The following is a 15,651-nucleotide window of genomic DNA, read 5'->3' as shown; positions in this document are numbered from 1 at the left end:
ATATATATTTTTTTTTTTCATTTTATTAGAGTGGCTTGATGTATCGGCGCAGTGTCCTGGTGATATGAACACTAGAGAAACTACAACAACAATGACTTTTATTCAGTTTCACACAAATCACAGGTAAAGCTGCAGATTTATCAGTTCATAAACACTTACTTTCTGCCCTGTTCCTCACACAATGCTTTCTAATTGCATCTAAACACTTTACTATAGTGCACGATAAGGCAATACATTTTTACATTTGCATTACAAAACCAACTGCATTTACAAGCTTGTTCGAGCGTGATCAAATTAATCGGTAGCGACAGATAGGGCATTGTACTTGTGATGGACCAGGATAAGAGTCCTAAGGAGCTTGCGATTTGACATGTGAGCCAAAAGTGTTATAGAAGCACAGCAAAATGATGTGGTTGCTTCTGAAATTGCATTTTTAATCTCACATTTGCTTTTTATGACACTTTTGGTTAGGTTTAGGTTTTAAGGTAGGCAGATTGGTTTTGTTGATTTAAAACTCAATAGAGCGTTAACCTTAAAAAAATAATCTGTTTGGGAGAACATTAAACTATCTTTTAGTCCCACACGGTGGATGTTTCACCTCGGGACTGCCACGATACATGTAAGGAACCATGTAATATAATTTAGCAAAAATGTCGCCACAGTCATATGATTTTCATAATATCAATTTGGGATTTGTAAAAGTATATGCACTAAAAAAATTCAGGTCACTACAAAGCAGGTTAAATACAGTTTTTCAATGATAGTAGTGAGGTTTTTTCCTTCTTCCCCCTTCTCCCTCACTCCTCCAATATGCACCCTACCTCCAGAGACTGCCAACAAATAGGCCAGCACATTGTCTTATCTAGATCAAGGAGTGACCTGCTTTTGTGCAGCTTTCCTGGTTTTGCAGCTGTTGGTGATGCTTGAAAGTTATGAGATACATTTGTTCGGCCTACTCTTTATAAAGGTACTCGCTCTCTCTTCCCACCTTTGGGCTGTTCTGCCAGTCATACATTTCAAAGATTTTCACAGAGCATGTGCTGGAGTTTAGAGCAATTCTAACATTTTTTTTTTTTTTTTTTCATGGAGGTTGTGAATGGATTTCAGATCATGGTGTCAGCAAACAAAATGTGAGGCGTCAACAAAGAATGGAATTAAAGTCAGTCTAAAGCAACACATACAGTTCTGACAAAAACAAGCGTGTTTGGTCGCCAACATAAATTGTGTTTTGGATGTGGTCTGCTTAATTCTGCAATATTTAAATTTTTCTCCAGTCAAACAGACCCCAATAATCTTAAGTGTTTCCCCCAGAGTTGCATAAGTGATCTAAAAAATGTCACAAAAGGTGTTCAAATTTGCCAAGAGATCAAGGTCTGCAATTAAAAGTCAGAGATTTCATTATGAATGCAAACATTTCTCATTAAATTCTTCCAAGAACAAACTATCTCAGCTAAGCAATCCACAATATTTTTACAGCTAAATATTTCATTTGTCTCATTTGTGTCTTTTATTATTTCTCATAATGAAATTTCCAAAAGCCATCTGAGACAAGGTAGCGTAAATGACAATTTCACAATGTATGTGAACATCATAATAATGCTCTTTCTAGATTAGCACCAAACCAGCTCTAACCAGTAAAACCAGCAAGGCAATGTATGACTTTTCGGCAGCGTAAACAAGCCTAACACATAAAGTTAATTGTGACAATTCCGTTAACAGTCTTGATAGTGATAGGTTCAAACAGAGGAGATTCCTAGAGTTGGTGGTGCGGTATGTGCTCTTGAACATACTTGGAGAGCACAACTATTCTTAGATGCGCACACGAGTCCCTCGCCCACGACTCCAAGCTCTTTATCCAGCCTGTGCGAACGATGACATATCAATAATTTACCAGTGAGATGAACCTGAGTGCTGGTCTCCTCATCTCTAGATTATAACAGCTAATGAGGACAGTTGGAAACCTTCACCAAGGATACAAGTCTGGAGAGCAGCTTAAATAGGAAAAGAATGTTGTAGCGAATCCCCAAGAAGATCTCGCAAAAAACACTTAGTGCTGGCACAAAGACAACTATGGAAGCAAAGGCAAGCCATTACCATATGTCCTTTTATTTTATTTTTTTAAATTTTAAAAAAATTTGGGGGGGGGGATGGAGGTGTTAATAGGAAATCAAATAGGAAAACTCTGGGAATCTTAAATTTATTTTGAAACATTTGCCTATAGTCTCTCCAGGCCATATTTAATCTGATGTGGCTCAAATAATAATTTATTCAATGACAAATTGGTTACTGCCCTTCTCCTGTGTCTCTTTTGTTGTTTTCATAAACATAAGAATGAGACAAAAACAACAATTGTGAAAATCATGTAACGTGTAGAGGAGCATGACCTTTGTTAGTGTATTCTTTTTCAATTCGAAACATTTGCTCCTGAAATTGAAGCATGACTAGAATAATAAAAAAATCTGTTGATTTCACTGAGACTTTTTTGCTCTTAAACATGCTCCTCACAATCTCTTCCACTTTACACTTAGTCAAACAGAAAAGTGTTATATAAAGGTGAATCAAAATACTTTCAGTTTCAAGAGACAAAATGTTAAAATCGCAATGTTGTAAGTATTATTCTCTCATCACAATATGCTGTAAATTTCACCACCTTGCCTTCAGCTGTATATACACCAGTACTGAAAAACTCTGAATTATGATGCAATTAGCAATTGCTCAATTATTGAGATGAGGCAAAAATGTACCTTAGCATTTAATTTGATGGTCTTTTGAATCCAAACACGCAAAAAATATATAAATAAATAAAATTCCCAAAATGCAAGCAAACAATCAAATAACTGCTACAGCTGTAAACATTCTCCAATTACAGTATATATTCAAACAAAAGATCTAACGGCCACGGCGCAGTGGGTAATGCATGTATTAACTCGGACAAAGGGTTCAATTTCAGTCATGTTCCTCCTCTCTCTCCTCCACTTGTCAGCCTATTTCGATTTTACTGTAAGTTAAGAGGCTTTGAAAAGGGTTAGTTAACAATAATTTTTATAATAATAAGCTTTATACTTAAACTGTATGAAATATAATTTGTGTCTTTCTTATTTATTCTAAGGACATTTACAAAAACATCTGAGACAAGGTTTATTCTGAAAATTAGTGTAACTGGGAAATTAAGAATCTATATGAACTGGATTGTAATGCTCGACTTGCAAAAAAACAGCACTAACCAGTATACATTGGCAAGGAAAATCATTCTGGCCTTAGCTGTATTAAACAAAGGTCACGTTCCCCCATTCTTTGCCAGCTTCCTTTCGTGTAACTCGAGCTGCATATGATTGCTCTGGGACACATTCCGAGTGTCACGTGGTCTGAAGCCCTTATATAGTCACGGCAATTTATTGGATGATGGCGCTTAAGCGACTCCCCATAGAGAAATATGTCACAGGTTCCATAAAGGATCGAGTCAGATTTTCTGTTCTTCGGAGCACCAATTGTCTAAGCCCGTGTTTGTTTCTAGCGGCTCACGTCGAAGCAAGGGTTTTTTTTTTTCGTTATGAATGGCAAATTCGTAAGGAGTTCACACAACGTAAACACAACGTAAATTTCAGAGCAGTTTCAATGTGCGTTTTTGAACCGACGAAGACAATGGTGCTTCATCGAGGCTCACAATTTCTCACCACAAGGCATAATCCCCCAGTTCTACGGCCTCCAGATTTGGAGCTCCAAATCCCCCCTAGCAAACCCCCATGGTTATGTCATTCAATTCAGGTGGGCTCTGCCAGTATTCAATGGAATTGTTCTGACAGACTTCCCTGTTTGGGAAGCCCCAGTTTTGATTCGGGAAATTCACACTCTCTTAGAAAAAGATTCCCCCTTCTCAGAGATAATAAGACTTTTACAGCCGTTATTTTCTTATGGCAGCTTAGGTCCCATTCTGGACCCTAATGAAATGTCAATTCAGAATGCTGATGCAGAAACAAATAATGTCACATGTATAGCCGGGTACTGGTTTGTGACAAAAGATTTGTAGGACGCTTATTTCCAAATTCAGATTGCGCCATTTTCTCAGATTCGCTTTTGGGGCAAAGCATACCAATTTTGTATCCTTCCATTCTGACTTTCACTGGCACTTGATCGCTTGAGGCTTCAAGGCATCCGCGTTTTGAATTATCTCGATGATTGGTTGGTGTTAGCTCACTCAGAGACTTTGGCTGCCCAACATGTTGTTGAGATGTTGTTCTCAGCCAATTGAGGCTGCGTGGAAACCTAGACCTGTTGCCATGACAACAGACTCTGTTTCTATGTGTGGAGCTGAACTACAGGAATTACAGATCCAGCTCACTTTCTGTCATTAAGCCAGTGTCTAGCAATTTTCAGAGTGGGACGTGTTCACCCTGCAAGAACATTTCACAGGCTTTTGGTGCTCATGATCGTGGCATCTGCTGTCATTCCCCTGGGCATGTCCCTTAAGAGTGACCTGTGGGTGCTACCAAACTCTGCTGCCATGTAAACTAACCCACCCTTTGATGTCGGGTGTTCTGTTGGGACAGGTATGCCGCAAGGTGATAATGATAGACACCACCTCTACGGGTCGGGGTGCTGTACACGAAGGACATTCAGCCTATGGTGTCTGGATGGGACAGAGGCAATACTGGCACATAAACTGGCTGGAGATCCTCATGGTGCTGCTGGCATTACGATTTTTCCTTCCAGAGAATCAGGACAGTCATGTCCTCATCTGGTCAGCAACAGAACGGTGGTGTCCTACATCAATCGCCAGGAGGGGGTGTTCTCTTGTGACATGCTAAGGCTGGAACGTTGCATTCTTCTGTGGGCATGGGACAATGTACTATCTCTATGAGCCGTACATGTTCTCGGCTAGTTGAGCTTGGAGGCGGATCTACACACTCTCATGTTGTTCCAAACCCATATAAATTATTTCTGGAAAAATGTAAGGGAATTGACAGCCTCAATCACCATTCACTTTCATTGCATCTTTTTTTTTTTAATGAAAGTAAATGGTGACTGAGACTGTCAATACCTAACATTCTTTCTAACATCTCCTTTCATGACCCACAGATGAAAGAAGGTAATAGGTGTTTGGAAAAACACGAATAAATGATGACAGAAATGTAATTTTTTCAGTGACCTATTACTTCAGATACAGTATATAGTATATATATATATATATATATATATATATATATATATATATATAGTGGATACATATTTGTGTGAGCTTAATTTTGACTCAGTGAATCTAAGCATGTTGCTGCTCGCTTGCACTAACTGGCTGTCTCTGACCTACCTGCAGGTAATGTTCCTTTAGTACATGTAATAATTTTTTAAAAACATTTACTGAGGACCCAGAGGGAGGGAAGTTTATGTAGCAGGGTGAAGCAGCATCTACAGAAACACCAGATAGGTCATTTTATCCTCCAAATGGGGCACGAGGGTTGACCTATGATCTATGTTGAGGGCTAATACCCTAAAGAAGGGTGTGAGAGAGCTCATGGCATTACTCAGATGGATCATGTGTCCACATCTCAGTAAGCCTTCTGGTGAGAAGCTCGTTTGATAAACTGATGACCTTGTCAGATGGATAAATAAACCAAAGGAGGCAGAAACAGGTAATTTCGGATCATGCTCCATCAAGAGATCTGTTTATGGGAAGCCATCTTGATTAACGTACCTCTGCTTTTGACTCCTTAACCACAAGGTTAGTTGACAATTGCGGCCAAAAAAAATAAAAACAGCCTTCTGATGAGGTTTGTTGATATCACTAGAAAAACAAGCAATCACTTGTTGGTCGGGGGAAAAGAGGAGCAGGGAAAAATAGGACATGGAAAGGTTGTCTTCTGACACTTTTCCAATAGCCAGGTAATTGATATAGATTTTTTTTAGTGTGTACGAGCCAATGGTTCTTAAGACATAACATTCATTACCACCACATCTGACACTCACATAACCACGTCAAACTTTTATATTCGCTGTACTGGATAACAGCATCTATCCAGGCTGATATACAGTTAACGTGGATAAGTTTCATTTATAATGCAGGCCTTATTGATTAAAATCCGTATAAATCCAGAATAAGAAGAAAGACATTGATTTCAGTGAGATACACTGATATATAAAGGTGTTGAACAGAAAAATATAAAGTGAAGTAAATTCAAAGTGCCATAAATGCAATGTCCCCAAATTTGTGAGGATATTTACAAGAGAAAATGCAGAAATTGGTTCACACAGGATTTATCTGCGGCTTTTTAAGTCTTCAAAATGAACATTATTTGGTTTGACAGTCAGAGGCTGCTCTTGGGTTTAATAATACAGGTGTCGCTCACTCCACGGGTGTCCAAAGGACTTGGTAATTCAGATATAATAGGAGTGATAACAGATGATTGACAGAAGGATCTGGAAACCTATCCCAGTTTAAAGAGCAGGCATTTTGGACAATCAGCTGTGTACAATAGAGTTTTTCTCCTTTTGGTAGAATGGCAAAGCAGCAAGCTAAAGCGCCTGTGACATTTTCCTGCATGTGCTCGGCATGCTGACCCTTTGTCTCCAGGGGAGTAGAATTAAGTTGCCATGGCAATAAAGATATTTGCAAAAATCGAAAAGCCATTCTAACCATTTCTTACAATTTTGAATAGTATTCCTAGCCTAACAATGCCAAAGAAAAAACTTTATTTCTCAATTGGAATGATAGAACTAAATTATCTTTATCCCACTGGCTTACACTTCTTATAGAACATTCAAATTATGCAAATTTTGCATAAAGTTTAAGAAATAAAACTAAAACATAAATGGACACCACTTATTAAATAACTGCAGAGCTGAATCCTCATGAATTTCTGTGTATAGTTTGCAATAAAAACGTTAAAAAAAGTAACCCTCAGAGACTCTGATTGATATTGATCATATATTTTTTCCCTCCTTTCAAATATTTTTAAGAAGACACTGATTATAAAATCTTCTTGCATAATTTGCCTATTGGTGAATTGTATATACAGTATATGACAAAAAAAAAAAAAAAAATATATATATATATATATATATATATATATATATATATATTTTTTTTATATATATATATATACACCATGTATATAAAATATGATATATAATATACTGTATATAATATTTTAATAAGCGTATCTATATTTTTCACACACACACACACACACGCATGATGTGTTTCCATGTTTTATGGGGACTTTCCATAGACATAATGGTTTTTATACTGTACAAACTTTATATTCTATCCCCTAAACCTAACCCTACCCCTAAACCTAACCCTCACAGAAAACTTTCTGCATTTTTACATTTTCAAAAAACATAATTTAGTATGATTTATAAGCTGTTTTCCTCATGGGGACCGACAAAATGTCCCCACAAGGTCAAAAATTTCGGGTTTTACTATCCTTATGGGGACATTTGGTCCCCACAAAGTGATAAATACACGCTCACACACACACACACACACACACACACACACACACACACACACACACACACACACACACACACACACACACATTGGTGCAGCTATCATTATGATGACTCTCCATATACATAATGATTTTTACACTATACAAACTATAGATTAAATCCCCTAACCCTATCCCTAAACCTAACCCTCACAAAAAACTTTCTGTATTTTTAAATTTTCCACAAAAAATAAATAAATTGTTTAGTATGTTTTTTAAGAGATTTCAATTATGGGGACACTAGAAATGTCCTCATAAACCACATTTATAGCATAATAACCTTGTAATTACCAGTTTGTAACCTAAAAAAAGTCCTCGTAAACCACTTAAACGTAACACCCCCACCCCCACACACACACACTTATATTTTGCCTATGTTTACAGTGTTCATTCAGTCTTTGCACTGTTCATTATCATTTCATGTATGTCTCTTAAGAAGGATTAAAACGAACTTGCATGTCAGCAGAAGAAGCATTAAGCTCTACTTTGTAAACCAGAAACAAACAGGTGCCAAACTTTATTTCTGCCACAGAGGTAGATGGGGAGGTCAAGACTGATTCCCTTTGGTGAATAATTTGCGACGTAAATATACAGCTGTTTTTTTCTCCCTTTGAAAGGAGGCAAACATTGCCTTACCACTTATCCAGAGGTAATTTTCTTAACACATTCTAGGCTGTTCAATTATTCATTGAGCTGATTTAGTATGGGTACATTTGGCTCTTGCTACTTCACAAGACAATTCTAAGTCATTTCTCATCTCGAAATAAATCAACAAGGCACCAGCTGGCATAATAATTTAGCTCCAAATCAGTTGTGTGCGAAATGGACTTATAAAATAGATTTACTTCAAGACAGTAATATCTTACTTACAGTATATTCAGTGGCTCCAAACGTACTTGGAACTTCATTCAACCAATTAAAAATTCATGAATGTCATTGCATAAGATAATTACATATCAAACCAAGTGTCATTTCTTTTAAAGAAAGCACACTTTTCATGCACATTTTTTTTTCATGCTTGTTGTGTTTTAAATGATAAAACAATAGATATACTGTTTTTAATGAAGACAAAACGTTTATGGACACTTTATGGTTGTTAAATATTAGTGGAACATGTCCATAGTGTATATGATGAACTGCAACTGTTAAAAATAACAGCAAAAATGGCTCAGAAAGTGAAAATACTGTAGTTCCAAGAAAATGTCTAGCATCATTTGATTGCAGATTAAACTTAGTCTGTGAAATTTATAGTCTATGCAATGATATTCAGGCATTTTTAGGTGTTGCTTGAACGTCCAAATACAACGACAAAAAGCTCCAAACAAAAACAAATATGATAACAAATGGAAATTGCATGATTTCATTTTTGCGCCGCAGAGCGTATTTCCAGTAGCAATAGAGTCTTTTAATTTCTACAGTATCTATCCCCTGTGACAGCAGCAGTGGAAAGAGAGAGAACAGCAGAGGAAATATGTGAGAAATTGCATTTATCAGGTCCAAACACTGTGAACTTATGGGTGTACTCAAAGCAAGCACTTTTAATCACAAATGGCTCTCCAGCTTCATTCTTTCCCACTGATATTAATCTCTCTCTCATATGCACACAATTTCTTCTATAAAGAGCAACACACATGTGCTGCCCAAAATCTGTGCAGGGACCAAGATGGATTACTGGTGCTGCACTAGCAGAATCATTCTTTGAAAAATGATATTAGCCTCCGGTCCCCTAAGATAAAACTGATCCCACAGAGTCTAACATGGCACTTAGACTAGTAAAGAGCACGGCAAACTAATCACGGTCAAACACCTCTGCATTCACTTTCACCAAATTGATCTGATTTCTCCAAAAGAGCATTAGTACTGCTGTAAAAAAAGGAGGGGGATTCATATAAAGTGGGGTCCAAGTCTGAGATTACCAGTAATCAAGATCCTATGGTGCATTTTTCTAATTTAATACACTTTTTTTTTTTTTTTTTTTTTTATCAGTATAACAATTTTTTAACATTTGAATTTAAGAATGCATAACATTTATATATAGTTTTAATTGAAAAGACATTTACTGTGGTCTCAGATTTTTGACATTTTTTTGGAGAGTTTAAATGTCAAAAAACGAAACGAATTTCAGAATAATTCTTGCATGGTGAATTTAATGTAATTAAAGCTGTGCATCAGTTGTGTGCTACTGCAAACATAACATTAGTGACAATCGATGTGCTGCCCACCGTCTTGATTGACCAATTGTCTGCCGTGCAAATCTATACCTATAGATTGTCTGTGGCACAGCCGCACCACACGGCATATCAAATTATGCTTGGTTAGTTACAGAGTCTTTTAGCCACCATTAGCAAAACACAGCAATAGAAGGTTAAGTAAATGACATTCTATTTAAAGGGCTGGTAATATGTTGATAGAGACCCACTATGGTTGGAATTTAACCAAAAATTTGAAGCATTGGGGCATTTTCTAGATCTCCGCTGGTGTGCCCATTCCCCTTCACATGACATTCATCCAACAGACACCACCTAATTTCCCCAGTTGAGAGAGGAGTATGAAATTAAATTGAACCATATGAGCTGGCAACAAAACAGTTTAGGTGCTTGAGCCCATGCATTGAGGTGAACTAATGAGGAAAATGCATTCTGTATTTAATTTTTGGCAATGCAAGATATTGAGTTCATTGGTGCCATCATGTCCAATTTTGTGTCAATGAGACAGCAAGTTACAAACAGGTGTTCAATAAAAAATAATAATACAATTAAATAACAATAGGCTTTGGTGGGGAAAAAAACAGATCGCAATATCAAAGAATAATAAACAACCTGCATTTGTTAATAAATGCCACAGTATGTTGCCAAAATAAAGTCTCTTGCTTTGTATTTTTAGCTGCTGATTATTAAATCAAGCTCTTTATTAAAACACCTGCTTTTAATGAACATTATTCTGCTATTCCGTGCAGTGTCTCAACAAATTAACAAATTGTGATGCTTTTAAGCATTAGATTACAAATCAAGTTATTTTCAAAATAACAAGATAAGAGATCAAACGCTATATTAAAACACCTGTTTTTAAAGAAACAGTGTAGCAATGGTTGCAATTTCCTACAACGATAACACGTCAATTACCTTTGCGAACAAAGTAGGATGATTTTAAGCATTAGATTGAAAATGAAAGTCAAGTAAATAATAAAGAAAATAAAGTTAAAGAAAATCAAGTTCATTTCCTTTAAAAACAGCATAATGGAAACCAACTTATTTATGAAAACAGCAGTATTTAAAGGAAAATAATGTTGTGACAGTTGCAATTTTGTGCAATGGTGACACGTCAACACCTTTGCGAACAAATTCGGATGCTTTTGTGGATTAGATGGAAAATCAAGTTAAAAATGGATTCTGAATTAATAAGATAATGGGATCACACAGGAGCATAATATCAAAATAGTTGCAATTTCGAGCAATAGCAACACAACAATGACGTTTGCAAACACGTTCATATGCTATTAAGAAAAGAGATTGGAAATCAAATTACAGATTAATTCCGAAATAACAAGATAAGGGAATCAAACTCTTTGTCCCATTTTGGAAGGAACATTACATTGCGATGTTGCAACAGTTGCAATTTCATCAACACGCCAATGACCTTAGCAAACAAATTAGGATGTTTTGGGATCAGGCATTAGATTGGAAATCAAGTTAAAGCTTAATGCTGAAATAACAAGATAAATGAAAATGGCCTTAATTAGATGAGTAAACGGATCTCAGCCCTTAAACTTGTCCTATTTCACCAATGACAGCAGCACGGCTTGCCTCTGCAACCTACTCTATCCTGAGCTTTTTGAATTGCTATCACGCCGGCCTTCACTCACCTGTGCTGCAGCCTTTAGTGGCAGATGCGCTTTTAAATGGAAATCATCCTGACAAGCAATCACTTCATAGAGTAGACTAATCCCACTCCTCCTTTCTTTCTGCTTCATCTTTCTCTCGCCCTCTACACAGACACCGACCGCATCTACAAGTGGGTTGAAGTTAACTGAACACGAATGTGTTACTACAAAATGTTCCGTATAAAGTTTTATGTATGAGTATAATTATGTTTTTAGGTGAAACGCAGAAAAAACATGTGCAGGTCACATTTCACCATAAAAAGCAAAGGAAAAAAAAGAAAATATATTTTGTAAGAAGAAAATGAAACTGGTTTTTAAGACAATTATAATGTTTTGCATTGCTTATATTTTCATGACAATCAAGCATAATTTCCTCCCCTAAATTTGAATGTGTCCAGATGTTCTGTTTGAAATTCCCATTATTCTTAAAGGTGATTTTCATTAGATTCTAGTGACTATAACATTATTTTTTTTTAACTGTATTACAGTATCTTTATTATTATAATTTTTTGGTAAATATAAAGGATAATCTAAAACAGATAACTACCTTAATGTATAAATATTGTATAAATAAATATATTTTTTTTATTTGTTTTGCGTTACTGTAATAAGGGGAATGTGCCTAATTGTTATGAAAATAACATCACAATGCAAAAAACCTTAATGGTCCCATTCCGAAAGTCAAACCTAAAATAGGCTTCATTTAAAGGAAAGTTTAATTTCTAACGTCTTTCTTTTGATTTTGGGCTGAAATATGACCTGACATGTTCTTTGCAGGTTTACGTGAGATTCACCCTTACGTACATTCAGCCCTGTTTTTATCTACTTCCCTTCCAATCGTCTAAAACCAAATATTTCAGGAAGATCAAAAGCAGACAGTCCAAATTTCCTCCAAAACCCATACCATCATGTAAAGCAGACAACCTTTCATCTTCTTCAAAAGGCTATTCTTTGAGAAAGGGTAATTTTAGACACATATGGCTTTGTAAAAAAGTCAACTCTCCATTAGTTTCTTTTACAAATTATGCTTCCGCACAAAAACCTTTGATCCTTTGTGTTAACTCAAATTCATATATCTAATAATTTCACCTAGTACCTACCAAATGTACAGATTTCACATAATGAACACTAAATGAATCACCTTTATTGTTCGAAAATGGAGGCAACTCTTTTTGCAAGTATGTGCCAAATATTCTATTATATACAGTGGGGTCCAAACAATCTGAGGCTGCACTGAATTTGTTTTTAATTACATATTTTTTTCCATTTAAAACTGGATTTTTTTTTACAGATAAAAGTTAATAATACGCTAAATAAATTAGAAATATTACGTTTCGGCACTCCATCTAGTTTACTAAACAAATAAGTATTTTGTGACATTGATCATGTTAACTAATTTATATAAAATGTCAGATTTATTTGCTTCCACTGAAATACACAAGATGCTTTTCATCAACGTATGCTAAATAATCATGCTAAAAACGTAAATGAGAAAAATAGAGTAATTTTCACTAGTGGTCTCTGATTTTAGACCACAATGTATGTGCAATGCAATTAAAGAATCCTCCATATGTAACTGAACGTGCACAATAGCTACAACTGGCAGACCATACAATAAACTTTTTATGTGCAATGTTACATATTCAAAAGGACACACAGTAGGTACCATTCCATCCCACAATTGGCCACAGTAATAACCTCCCTTGGGTTCCACGGATCTGCAGACAAACTTATTATACCCTACTGTTTGTTAAACAAGTGCACATCAGCAGAGCACAGGCAAAATTAGCTGTCAACTCAACCGGCAGGATCCTACACTATTCCACAGCAGTCATATACAATCAACTCAAAATCAGCCTCAGAAACATCAGCTCGGACACAACAGAGTCAGCTTGTAAATGTCAGCCCATCTGCTGACACGTCCTTCCTAAAACAGCTGATTGTATATCTGCACCAGATCTCCAGCCTTGTCTTCCTTATTTATCTGCTTCTCCTACGGGTATTATTTCTTTCACTGCAGTGTATGATTTTCAAAAGTGTTTTTTTGTTGCTGCACCCCAATCTTCTTACACAATCAACAGAAAAAACTCTCCCTGCCATTTCAGCTGCTTTTTCTTAAAGGTGAACCAAGTAAGTTTTAGCTCACTGTTCACACTGAAATTCACTGTCATCCATGATTAATTTAATCCATTAGTAAAAGTGTCCAATAACAGGGCAGTTACTGAGAGTAACCCGTTAAGCGAGTAGTATTTGGGTGGTCATGTGATTCTAACATGGCAGCCCCCATGAGGGGACCCTCAACAGTTTTTATAAGATTACTGACATGACCTGAGTCTCACATGAGTGCTCATAAATGTATACATATTTTTGAAAATTACAATAAATTTTTTTAGAAAGAAAACTTTTTATATTAGGAAAAAAAATTACTAAGTGCACCTTTAAGAAAACACATTTAGGCATTTTGGTTAACCAAAAATTTTATTTTTGTCCTCATTAATTCACAGTCATAACGTTACAAACCATAGGCGTATATTCTTTCTTTCATAGAACACAAAAAGATACTTTTTGAAAAATATACTGGTGGTTCTCTTTTCTATCTAATGAAAGTGAATGGGGACTGGGACAGTCAGGCTCCAAGATGAAAAAAAAAAAAAACTCAAAAAAGCACCTTAAATGCATTTTAAAGGACTCCTGCTCTATATTCCAAGTCTTCTAAAGCCATATAATAGTTTTGTCTGAGAAACAGACATAAATCTAAAACGTTTTTCACTGATAATCTTCTCCAACAGTTAGCTGTTAGCTGCTACGACTGGTTCATTGCATCAGTGAGCTGAACTTGAGAACTGAATCAATTCAGTTTGTGAACAAATCATTCTTTTGAGATGGTTATTTTCAGTGAACCTGTTTATCCAGTCCACAAATCAAACTGTTTCAATTTCCAAGTTAACAGAAGGGAATATTGTCAGTGAATAACGACTTCAATTTCAATCTGTTCGCCACACAAAGCAAAGACTAGAAATATAGTGTCATATGGACTACTTTTACAGTGATTATTGGCATATTCTGTCCTTTTTAATGCTAACTATGAATTGTCATTTTAAGGAAACATATGAGCTGTGTGTTGAATCTGCAAAAATAGACGAAAAACATCAGCATACAGGTTTGGAACAAAATGAGGGTGAGTAAATAATGACAGTGTTATTATTTCTTTAAGGAAGAGACATAAACCGCATCAATGCCCCCCCTTCGATATCTCTTCTCTCTTCTCTGTAGCAGAAAAAAAAGTGGCTGCTGCTATGAAGATGGATTATCCTACTGGTGACACCGCCTACTCTGCTTCTCAGACATCAAGGAGAGCTCACACAATTACGCCAATTAATCTTACACAAAAAGAGTTCAAATGCACCCTGCTTTGATTAGGTCTGGATCCCAGACAGGTGCACGCACTCAGCATGTATCTATGCACACACAAGCGCACACTAACACCGATTTGCATAAAGCAATACATCTGATTATGAATTAGTCTCTAATGGCATTTTCTTAATGAGAATGGTGTCTTTTTACCTGCTGCTGTTTACAGGTTAGCAAGAGCTGACAGGGACGGAATATTCTGTAAATAGGTGGAAAGAAACAGCTCATCAAATCTAAGTTTAAGTCAACATGAAATGGCATTCCCCAACCATTTTACTTCCATAATGAGATGCATTTTGGAGTAAAACAGGATTAGAAAAACAATAAGGGCGAGTGTGGTGAGAAGGGTGGGTCCGAGTGGCATCTGGGCAGAGCGAGGCTGGAAAGATAAGTGGTGAATGAGTTCCACCTGTGTGCCACACCAGTCTCGTGTTCCAGTGAGGGGCGGTGGGAGTATTTAGGGAGAGGAGACAGCGGCAGACGGGAGAGAGAGATGCACAAAGGTATGTGTGTGTTGAAAGTTCGGCTTTCTACGTGTTTGTCAAGCCGGTCCCAGCTTCCTCCTTTCCCGAATTTTTAAAGTGAGATTTGACTTTATATATCAGTAATTGATCAGATCATTACAAGTATGCTTTGCGTACAATAATGATTAGATGGCAGCTCGGGCATTAAGGCATGAACCTGGCCTGTATCGGAGACTGTGTGAGCCGAACTAACCTATCCTAAAACACAGTCAGTGAACAGCTGCTAACTCATCTTTAACGCATGTCTTTGAGTGAGAGCGCTTGTGCAAAACACGTTATATTATACTTAAAAAAATAATGCAATAATTTACATAACTGTAGCCTATATTTTATTAAATATATATTATAT

General features: G+C 36.4%; 1 protein-coding gene across 1 annotated transcript in view; it reads right to left on the bottom strand.

The window, feature by feature from the left end:
* The window catches only part of LOC127654362 (contactin-4-like), a 156,798-nt gene that overhangs the window by 54,596 nt on the left and 86,551 nt on the right, over positions 1-15,651 (bottom strand). The gene's annotated exons all lie outside the window — the stretch shown is intronic.

The sequence above is a fragment of the Xyrauchen texanus genome, chromosome 13 (assembly GCF_025860055.1).
Source record: "Xyrauchen texanus isolate HMW12.3.18 chromosome 13, RBS_HiC_50CHRs, whole genome shotgun sequence".
NCBI classification, from domain to species: Eukaryota; Metazoa; Chordata; class Actinopteri; order Cypriniformes; family Catostomidae; genus Xyrauchen; species Xyrauchen texanus.
Note: the sequence above shows the minus strand (reverse complement) of the source record. Positions and strands in the feature narration are given on the sequence as shown.